Raw genomic sequence first — 11,234 nt, 5'->3', positions numbered from 1 at the left:
CTGTAGCTCGGATGTCCCTCTCAATTTTATCTCTCTCCTAATCTTATCCAGCGGTAAAGTGGATGCGTCTCATAATGTTTATCCAGCTGTAGAGAGGATATCTCTTTATCCAGCTGTAGAGCGGATGTGTCTCCCCAATTCTTTATTCAGCTATAGAGCGGATACCTTTGATTTCTCTTGCATTCTAGTTACTTGGAGATAGGTTGAGAATATGTATGTCCTTATAGCTTTTTGAATACTTGTGACCAATTTGGAGCAAAGGTTTTGTGGGTGCACCTCTGGTAAACCCTGCCGAGACTATAACTCGGCCACTAGGGCCACCTAGGGGTTTAAAGGCTTGTTGCACACACTAAGTGCAACCGCGATGCCTGCGACAGTGAGTTGGTGGTATTTGATAGACACATTTATGTGTTTATTTTGATCTCAATTACGTGTATTAGTGCTCGATTTTTTACTTATTTGGTTATTTATGTATTCGTATGTGTTTTTGGAAAAATAAGCTTTTGCGACAAAATTGGCTCGAAAAGTGGTGTTTGGACTCCCGGGAGAAAATTACTTAAGGGACCCATAAAAAGTGTTAAAGGCACCCCCGGAAGTATGTCAGAGACGCCCCAGAAAAGTTATATTTTTACCCCAAAGAAATCGTTATTTACACCCTCCAAATGGATAAGGGACACCCCAAATTACTAAGAGGGGACCCTAATTGCTATTCGCACACCAGACTCGGATAAGGGGGACCCATCTTCTTCTTCGTTTGAATCTGAAATTGGCGAGAATAATTGAGTTTCACGGACCAGAATTAAGGTTTGAAAATTAGAGTTGTTAGAGGGAGACCAAAGCGCTGAAACGTTCTGGGTTTTCTTTCCTAAGCTAAACAGGGCTGGTAAGGTTGTTGGTTTCGATTATAATTGGTTGTATTCATGGATTTGGAGAGATTATAATTCTCGGGCTTAATCTTCTCCAAGAATATTTTTTTGGACCTGTGAAGAGATTGGGTGAGAATAAAGTGCAGGAGTTCATTGGGCTAAGCCTGTTAGGATCAAACATGATGGGTAAGTCCTTTACAATCGAGAAAATATGAAGGAGTACGTGGATTGGACAAAACAGAGGCGGGAAAGATACCCGGGATTATCTGGTGTTGTCTGATAAGATTTCACGAGTCTAAAGCGTGTTAAACTCGTTATGGAGCGTGTACTAATCTGTTAGGAGTATGCTGGAAGGAAATCAACGCGTGAAATGCAAAGGAACATTTAAAACATGAAATTATTCCCGTGTTATGGCCGTGAAGAATAATGAATTGATTAAGAGAATATTTGAATTTATTACAAAGGTTTCTTGAGGACTGTGACTATATAAAGGATGCAAGGGAATCGCAGAGGGTATCGAGGGTTAGGGGAAAGAATAGAGAGCTGCAGAGAAAATATCAGAGCTCGCAGGAAAAGTTTCTGTTGCTGCTGGTGAAGAAGAAGCTGAAGAACAAAAGCCTACAGAAGACAGTCGCTAAATTTTCCACAAAATTAAACTCTCGTTCTTACTACAGTGCATCCAATTATAACAGTTATAAACATTGCAGTTTTCTGTTTTAATTCTTCTTTATTTTCACCATTGTAAAGACATTTTTGAGCTAAGAATATCAATTTTGAGCGTGTTTCCAACATGATGAGCTAAACCCCATCACTGGGATGATGAAGGAAGCCAATATTCATCACTGTGGTAATTTTATTTAATTCTTTTTTATGAATTTTGCATTAATTTAATTAGAATTGTGATTTTAAATTAATTGGTTGTCATTTAGTTTGATGGGTTATGCTTAGCTTTAGTGTTTTGATAACCCATGCTTACCATTTACAATTAGTGTTTTATAAAATCTACCTTGGCAAAGTCAGCTTAAAAGGATTACCAACCTTCGACAAGCTCCACCATATCCACATCACCCCAACTAATGTATATCCAGTATGCAACAATCATAAAGAGACCGAACAACATCTTCTTTTCAAATACTTCCAAGCTACCTAACTGTGGAACATTATCATCATACACCTTCCAAGAAGCCCCAACCCAAACCAAATCCCCAACAAACCAAACAACATACAAGAACTTCTCGACCAACGGCTACCAACTACGACTCAAACCGTTTTCATCTTCACAGTATGGCATCCATGGTTGACAAGAAACTCTTAGGCCTATCAAAAAACCAAATGATGGTATAACAAATCATAGGTATAGTACTAACATTGGTTGCCGAACACAGATGGGCCCGATAACATTTACCACCAATATACCCCGACCAAGCACCACAACAAATACACAAGCAGATATTCAGAGACACCACCATTCTCATCGGCTGGCAACTACCACCAAAAAACTAGATCAAGATAAACTCAGACGCTACGGCACGAGGAAACCCAGGACCAGCAGGAGCGGTATGTATTTGCAGAACCCACACAGGTCAAGTACTCATGGCGATGGCAACACCATTAGGTATAACAACAACAATAGCAGTGGAGATGTGGGGACTATTACTAGCAACCATATTAGCAAAACAACATCAATGGACTATGGTATGGTTTGAAATAGATTCAAAAGTGCTCACTCAAATGATGCAAAACCAAAATTACACCAACTCATGGTACCTCAGAGGAATGATCCAAGAAATAGAACTCTAATGGTAAGCATACCACATGTGAAGCTTGAACATATTTATAGGGAAGGAAATCAAGCAGCGGAAAAACTAGCAAACACGACGATAGATCATCAACAATAACACCCGACTACATCTTGAACAAGAATTTGGGATCAAACATATCCTACTAGCATTTCCAATATTGTTCTCGATGATAAAATCGGGTTTACCTTTACCCGTATCGTTAAAACTGTAATACACTAAGTTGTTAATAAATCTACCCACCTTCGAAAAGAGGGTGAAATTCCTTTCTCAAAAAAAAAAAGTATAATCCCCAAACAACACTTGGTTAAGTGTCGTCAATGGACGGCATTAAACATCCAACCTCCTTGTAATGTTTTACTTATTCTTTTGGGTTTCAACCTCGTTGTCATGATAACAAATTTTATGATCATGCAGGTTGATACGAGGAAAAACAGGGTGTAAACTCCTGCAGATGCAGCAGATCAATGAAATTGCTAGGTATGTATTCACGATGTTGTGTTAGTGGACATTCCCGTGCGTTGTTGATGTAGGACATCCAGACCAAGACATCCCCGTTTGAAATGAGAGTCAAACCTATTTCTATTTCTAGTATTGTTTCTTAATTTTCCCTATTCTAGAACTTAGTTTAGATTGATTTTCCTTTTCTAGTTATTTCCTTTTGTAGTTATAATACTTTTAAAAAATAGTGAAGCCTATATAAGAAGGCCTAGTATTGTAGAATTTCTACACATTCAACATTATTATCTTATTTGATTTATCAAAGATATTTTATTTAGTTATATAGACTTTTACATTGTACACGTTTGACATTTCCCTATATTCTATCTTCTAATGAGACTAAGTCGTATAGCTATATAGACTTTTACATTAATACACATTTGATATTTCGAGCTGAGTTTATCTCAGTTATCTATTTCTCGAAATATGTGTTGGAAGCTTTTTGCTTTAACTATGTTCATCATTATTCTTGACGAGTTTAGTTGGAGACGAATTTATTTGTTGGACACTAAATATTAAGTCAAAAGATGATCATGTGAAAATTGCCTTAAAACATCTTACATGATTTGTGTGAGACAACCATTTGATGTCGACTTGGAAAGTTTCGTATTGATCATTCAATCACTTGAAAATTACTTGAAGCTAATAGTTTGTGTGAGACAACTATTTTCGTCTTCTAAGGATGTTTCAATGATTGAAATGGGGAGTTTAAACAATTAACCATGTCCGGATACAACACGGTATGCATACCTAGTATGCCAACTGTATTGTTATGATTCAGGTCCGGGAACCTTGTTTGCGTACCTAGTATGCGAACGGTTTTATCTGTAAAGGTCTGGGAACCATGTTTGCGAACGGTTCTACCTGAGTTGGGTCCGGGACAGATGTTTGCATATCTGGTTTGCGAACGGATGGACAAGGCCAAGGTCTAGAGCTGTTGTTTGCATACCTGGTTTGCGAACACAGTGGTTTCTAAAATCGGTTAAGTATAATTCTCATACTCATGAAATAAACATTTATGAATTAAGGAATGCAATCTTTGCAAACCGCGGCTTAATGTTCATAAATTGATTCTTGTATAAGTACTTTGTACACTTACGAATCAATTCGATTTTGTTTTAATTGGTTCATATATATTTCAATGAGATAGTGAACAATTGAACAACTCTATTTGAAACACAATTAGATTCATTTGATTATCTTTCATGATTGATTGATCATCATATTTGATCTAGAAGTGTTAGATGAATATGGCTAAGACAAAATTGTTCATATGGCTAACTTTTGTTAACTTTTTTTGAGCCAACTCAATATACACGTTTAGGTACGTTTACCCAAAGGTATATTTCATTTATGTGTAACAAGCTAAGACCATCTAACGGTGGAGATTGATTTCTTTATTTTAAAGCAGACTTAGCTTGAATCTTAAATCACGAGTTCATCTAGCGATGAATATTGAATGTTTTGTTACTAATCTATCTTAGCTTTGACTATAAGCAAACCCTGATTTGAAAGACTATATAAGGGAGAACTCTAGCAACTGGAAAACCTAATCCCTTCATGTATCCTAGTTGCAAACTAGAGTCGATTCTCCTTTAACCTAGGTTTTTCCAAATCACTATTAGGTTAACGACTTGAAGACTTCATTAAGGATTCGTGAAGCCAGATCCAACTATTTTCTGTGTAGTTGCGTATTTTGATCTTACTTGTTCTATCGTGTTGAGTACTATCTTCTCTAATATTTTCTCGAGATTTATCTTTGATAGGTAAGATATAAAAAGTAGTCACAAAGTTCTTCGTCTCAGACTTTGTGATTCTACAATAACTTCTTCTACTACCATATGGTTAAGTTATTGTAAGGTGATTGATATTTCTAGGCTGATCTTCGGAAGTATAAGACCGGATTATCAATTGGTTCCTGTTCACCTGGATTTATCATAAGATGAAAGAAAACTTCATAAGTACTTCTGTGGGAGACAGATTTATCTATCAGAATAGACATATCTGTGTGAGACAGGTTTGTTTATAAGTCTTCAACTTTGGGTCGTAGCAACTATTAGATGTGGGTGAGATCAGCTAAGAGAATCAAGTGCGCAGAATACGGCGTGGTTCTAGAGGTGTAAGGAACGCGACTGTACCTTAATCAGTGTGAGACTTGGTTAGCGCTCAACTACATTCCAGTCCGAAGTTAACTTGTGGTAGGCTAGTGTCTTTAGTGGCTTATACAGTGTGGTCTTCAATCTGGACTAAGTCCCGGGGGTTTTCTGCATTTGCGATTTCTTCGTTAACAAAATTTCTTTTGTCTGTGTTATTTCTTTTCCGCATTATATTTGTTTATATAATTGAAATATCACAGGTTGTGCGTAGATCAATCAATTGATAAACCCGATCTTGATTGTCGGATATGAATTAATTACACTTGGGCATTGGTCTTTGGTACCGTCCAAGTTATTTCTCATATCAATCAGGCTCAAGGATTTCTATCTGTTCGATTGCAGATTGCATTGAGAAATTGAGATTAAGCTCTTTGATATATCTCTTGATTGAGCTCGCTTTTAAGTTGGTGCTCTCGAAATTATATTGGAGTTAGTGCATACAGATTGCCGAACAAATTATTGGTGTGGTTGTTATACCCATGCTTTTTCAGATTGCCTTTGACTCCCTCAAGGATTTGTATCCTACCGTTCCCGATTTTTCATTACTACGGCAAAAATGTTCCTCCACGCAACAAGGTAGGGGAAATTTTACTTTACATAATGGGTTTCTTTTCAAATGTAGTCATTTATGCATTTCCGATGGTTCCATTCGAGAATACCTTATTAAGGAGTTACACAATAGTGGTCTTTCTGGTCATTTCGGACGAGATAAGATTATTTCTCTGGTGAAAGCTCATTACTTCTGGAATTCTCTCAAAAAGGATGTCCATGATTTTGTGCAACGTTGTATGGTTTGTCAACGAAGCAAGGGTCATGCACAAATTACAGGGTTATACATTCCACTTCAAGTTCTGAATGCTCCTTGGAAAGATATATCAATGGACATTGTACTAGGTTTACCAAGAACTCAAAGAGCTCATGATTATGTTTTTGTGGTTGATGATCGCTTTTCAAAAATGGCACACTTTATTCCTTGCAAGAAGACTATGGATTTCGTGACTATAGCGAATCTTTTCTTTCGTGAGATAGTATGTTTACATGAAACTCCCAAGACCATTACTTCTGATAGAGACACTAAGTTCATAAGTTGGTTTTGGAAGACACTTTGGACTCGTCTCCAAACCAAACTGCAGTTTAGTAGTACCGCTCACCCACAAACTGACGGACAAACGGAAGTAGTAAACCGATCATTAGGGAATCCTATTCGTTGTTTATCCGGAGACTAGCCACGATAGTGGGATTTATCTCTTGCTCAAGCTGAATTTTCCTACAATTCAGTTCCTAATCAGTCTACTGGTTATGCATATTTTCAAATTGTTTATTCTAAGGTTCCTAACCACACATTGGATCTTGCCTCTTTACCATCGGTTCCTAGTTCCAATGTTGCAGTTGATCACATGATCGAGTCCCTACAAGTACTACATGATAAGGTCAAGAAAAACTTGGAAGCTGCTAATGTTCCTAGTTCCAATGTTGCAGCTGATCACATGATCGAGTCCCTACAAGTACTACATGATAAGGTCAAGAAAAACTTGGAAGCTGCTAATGCCAAGTATAAGCTAGATGCTGATCGTCGACGTCGTTTTCGGTCTTATGAAGTTAGTGATCTAGTGATAGTGTACTTAAGCAAGGATCATTTTCCCACTGATACCTACAACAAGACGAAGTACAAGAAGATCGGCCCTATAACAAGACGAAGTACAAGAAGATCGGCCCTATCCGCATTCTCAAGAAGATCAGCGACAATGCTTACGTTGTTGACCTCCCAGCTCATATGAATATCTCGTCCACATTCAACGTTAAGAATATTTTTCGTTATTTCCCATATGAATATCTCGTCCACATTCAACGTTAAGAATATTTTTCCTTATTTCCCAGGTGATGAGATGAACCCGAGGTCGAGTTCTTTTCAAGAAGGGAGGCCTGATATAGGACATATGGATCAAGTCACCCCTGTTCGACACGAGAGTCGAACCTCTTTTTATTTCTAGTATTGTTTCTTAATTTTCCCTTTTCTAGAACTTATTGGTTTCCTAGTTTAGATTGATTTTCTAGCTATTTCCTTTTCTAGTTATGATACTTTTAGGAAATAGTGAAGCTTGTATAAGAAGGCCTAGTATTGTAAAAAATTTACAAGTTCAACATTATTATCTTATTTAATTTATCAAAGATATTTTATTTAGTTATCGTTCTCTAGTTTTCTTATAGCTCTAGTTTTCTTATATGTGAATCTATTGATTTCACACTAGTTTTCACTATCTTTTGGATCCTTGATCCAAGTTATACGCTTCCGCTATGTTAGCTGTACAAAAGATAAGCAGGAGTTTCTTTCATGATGTCGCACTAGCCAGCACTCCATAAGCTATACTTCAAGTTTTCCGCGACTTGTGCTTGGATTTCTTCTCCCGTTTCTTACTGCTGCAAGCAATCAACAACAACCAGACATGATCAGATTTTTTTTTTAAAAGGCCAATATAATAGAACATCAGAGAGCATAAAGGGCAATGGAAGTAAGAAAACTGTTCAGAAAACGTACTCTTCCTGTGAGCTTGGATCCAAACAGGATTTGAGTTTCCGGTCAGCATGCCTCATATCCTTCGCAGTAGGTATCTTAAGTTTCATCACCTGATTAACAAATGAGAAAACCCAGAACAAGATAGTTAGTACCTAAAATCAGCAACTAATGTGTAGTTTAAACATCCCTAGAAATCTTAGGATGCTTAAAGGATCTGGGGATGAGCTAGGGATGGACCCTACTCCAAGCGATGATTAATATGGTTGTTTCAATATGAATGTATGGATTATTATTTTCATGGTTATAGCAAATGGTCAAGACAAAATGGGCCACCATAAATACGAGAGTGTAATGTAAAACATACCGAATAATCTATAGCATTCAAACACTCGATCAACTCTGAGATATATGATTGGAATGCTGACGAGAATACACGTGCTCCAAGTACCTGCAAAGGCTTATACAACTGTGGTTGACTAAAAACATAAATTTAAAAACCATAGGAACATTCTACTGAAAGACAACACAGACTAATTCGAAGGTTAATTTACAGAACAATACAGAACCTTGGGAAATCGACTACTGTATGCACATCATTTGCCTTGCGCAAGGAAGCTAATGCTAACTGCATATAAACAACAAAAAGTGGACATAGCCTTAAGCATCAACGTTTTTACAATAACCAGCACACTGAACAAACGATCTGAATAAGAATACCTGCCCAAGAGGAAAAAGGAGGGGCGCATCCGTAAGCATGGCTTTATCTACTTCCAACTTGGCTCTTTCTTGTAAATCCTACCAAAATACCAACAATAGCCAAGTAAAATTGCATCGAAAGGGCATGTTGGACCCAGATTGAGAAGTTATGAAAATCTAGAGCATGATCCTATTTCACCATTTCTTATTCTTGTCTCAGTAGAACACTGTTTTCTGTTTTAATTGAAAGATATTAGCATAACATTGACATGTAATACCAAAGAATAACAAAAATATATAAGGAAGGCCACTATGCATGACTTGTTCCTTTGAATAATACCAACGAAACAATATCTGTTACAATTAGATGATAGTATACTGCTGTTTAGATAGATCATCTCGATGTAGATCACAAACCCGAAAAGAAACAACCTCAAACGTGGAATAACTGAACAAAGTATACAGAAGAAAAACACCAGTTACCTTCAATATTTGTAGCGTATCATCCTTTGCTCCGCAGAAATCCTATACAACCAACAATATGTTAACCGATGTACAGATGATAGATGAAAGGGAAGTACTCCTGCTTAAGGAGAATCGATAGTTTGTTGCGCACATACAGAAATATAGTGGTTCAAAAACAATGAAAATGCTCAATTCACCTCCATATCATCAATAAAACCTTCATGGAACGATATGGTGCATACACAATAAGATCGAATCCTAGACTCTGCAAAAGACATGGAAACACTTAAGAAATTGATATCCTCGTAAATTAACAAAATAGATATGTTAGATGTGTCCATGCCTGAAGAACTATCATCTCATTATTGAGAATCACCTGATGATCCTGTTGAATCCCTTTGCCAAGCTCTTCTGCTGAGACATGGTTTTCCTCTACTTTACATGACGTATATACACAATTTAACCTGTACATATGGAAGAGTTAGTTGAACTAAATGACTAAAAGATCACAAATAAGGGAAGACAGAAGAGATGTGAAAAATTAAAACATGCTGAGTGATAGCCTATGGTGCAGCTTATCGCTTACGAAACATCTTACATTATGTGCTTTGGGTGATGCTACATAACAGACCATTGAAGATAAAACCTTTTGAAGTATGTGATGGCTGTTGTCTGCAAACATTAGATAATTCACATTTTCAATAAAAGAAGATGGATGTGCGGCTTGTGCCTGACAGACACGTACTTGTATAATTTTTGGATTGAAATCACAGACCTGAATTTTATGTGGGAATCCAAACGCCCCACAAACTTCCTGGATTTTATGCTCATAGAACACCCGCATAAGTTGCTCTTCTTCAGTACGTAGTGGCTTAGGAAAAGAGTGCTTTTCAGCTTGTGTTACGTCAAACTGAGGTCCGGGGTAAGACAACGACCCATCAATGTCTACTTCCACATGTGTTGACCCATACTTCAAGACAAAAAAAAAGATTACACAATTTAGATCAACCAGGATTAGGCTATTTCCTTCTTATACCAAGTACAACCACCATATTGGCCTTTCTAAGAAAATATCAATAATACCTGCCCACTTAGAGACCGGACACTAAAATTTTACAAACAGACTTTACAAATAAACACTTTAAGTAGAGCAAAAGTTTCGAATGGAATCAGAAGATGTGAATCTTTTTACCTGATGTAGTGTTCTCACAGCTCTTTGATTACTGACTTGGTACTTTTCCAACTACGCATAAAGAAAGTGGACAATTGAAATCATTGTAATAGTTAGTCTAAATTTGCAGTACCATAATTGCATAGAACTTGAAATAAGAAAATATAATGTGTGTGTGTGAAAGAGAGAGAGAGAGACTGAAAAGAAGTCTAGATATGTAATAGAGTTTTACCAGTCTAGACTGAAAATAAGAAAATATAATATGTGTGTGTGTGTGTGTGTGTGTGAGAGAGAGAGAGAGAGAGAGAGACTGAAAAGAAGTCTAGATATGTAATAGAGTTTTACCAGATCATTCGGGGTGAAAATCCACTTAGATCGATGAGTCGAGTCTGAAAATCTGACATTGATTTTGCTGTAAACTGGGATTTTCACAGCTTGTCCTTCCAGAGAAAGAGAAAGGGAGAGTGAATGTGGTAACTGGAAAGAGCATAAATTTGATCCAAATGTGTTACAAGAGCAAAATGTAGAAAATGTGATATTTTTAGTGAATAATCTATTTATAAATGACGACAAAAAAACTTATACATAATACCAACAGATTTAAGACTTCTGCTACAAAGTTGAACTTTTCCAGAAATTATAAAGGATGCTAACTGTAACTTTCTTAAGACCCTATGCAGTCCATGGGATCCCATTCAGAGAGTGGAAGCATCGTAGCAGCCCCAACTTTCTCGGCTAAACAAGAGGTGCTAAGGCCCTTGCAAAGGAGCATCCAGGGAATTAGGGCACGGAAAATTCAATGCAGAGGGTAAAACTTCAAGGAACATCCACCATGAAGTTTCACCCTTTGCATTGATGCTCCTTGAAGTTTTACCCTTTGCATTGAATTTTTCGTGCCCTAATTCAGAGAGTTAAGAACTTAACATCGAATCTAGGATTTAGGTTTTAGCCTTTCCAACACTCATTAAAACAAAATTAGATCAGAAATCTGCATTGAGGCAAACTTGACTGTAAATGTACCCCAAAGCTTAACGGCGGAATTTTACTCAATCTTAAACCACTCAT

General features: G+C 37.1%; 1 pseudogene; it reads right to left on the bottom strand.

The window, feature by feature from the left end:
* Window positions 1-7,441: 7,441 nt before the first annotated feature.
* On the bottom strand, window positions 7,442-11,234 carry LOC113336791 (annotated as a pseudogene).

Source organism: Papaver somniferum, unplaced genomic scaffold (assembly GCF_003573695.1).
Source record: "Papaver somniferum cultivar HN1 unplaced genomic scaffold, ASM357369v1 unplaced-scaffold_154, whole genome shotgun sequence".
Taxonomy (NCBI): domain Eukaryota; kingdom Viridiplantae; phylum Streptophyta; class Magnoliopsida; order Ranunculales; family Papaveraceae; genus Papaver; species Papaver somniferum.
This window is presented reverse-complemented; position numbering and strand designations above follow the sequence as displayed.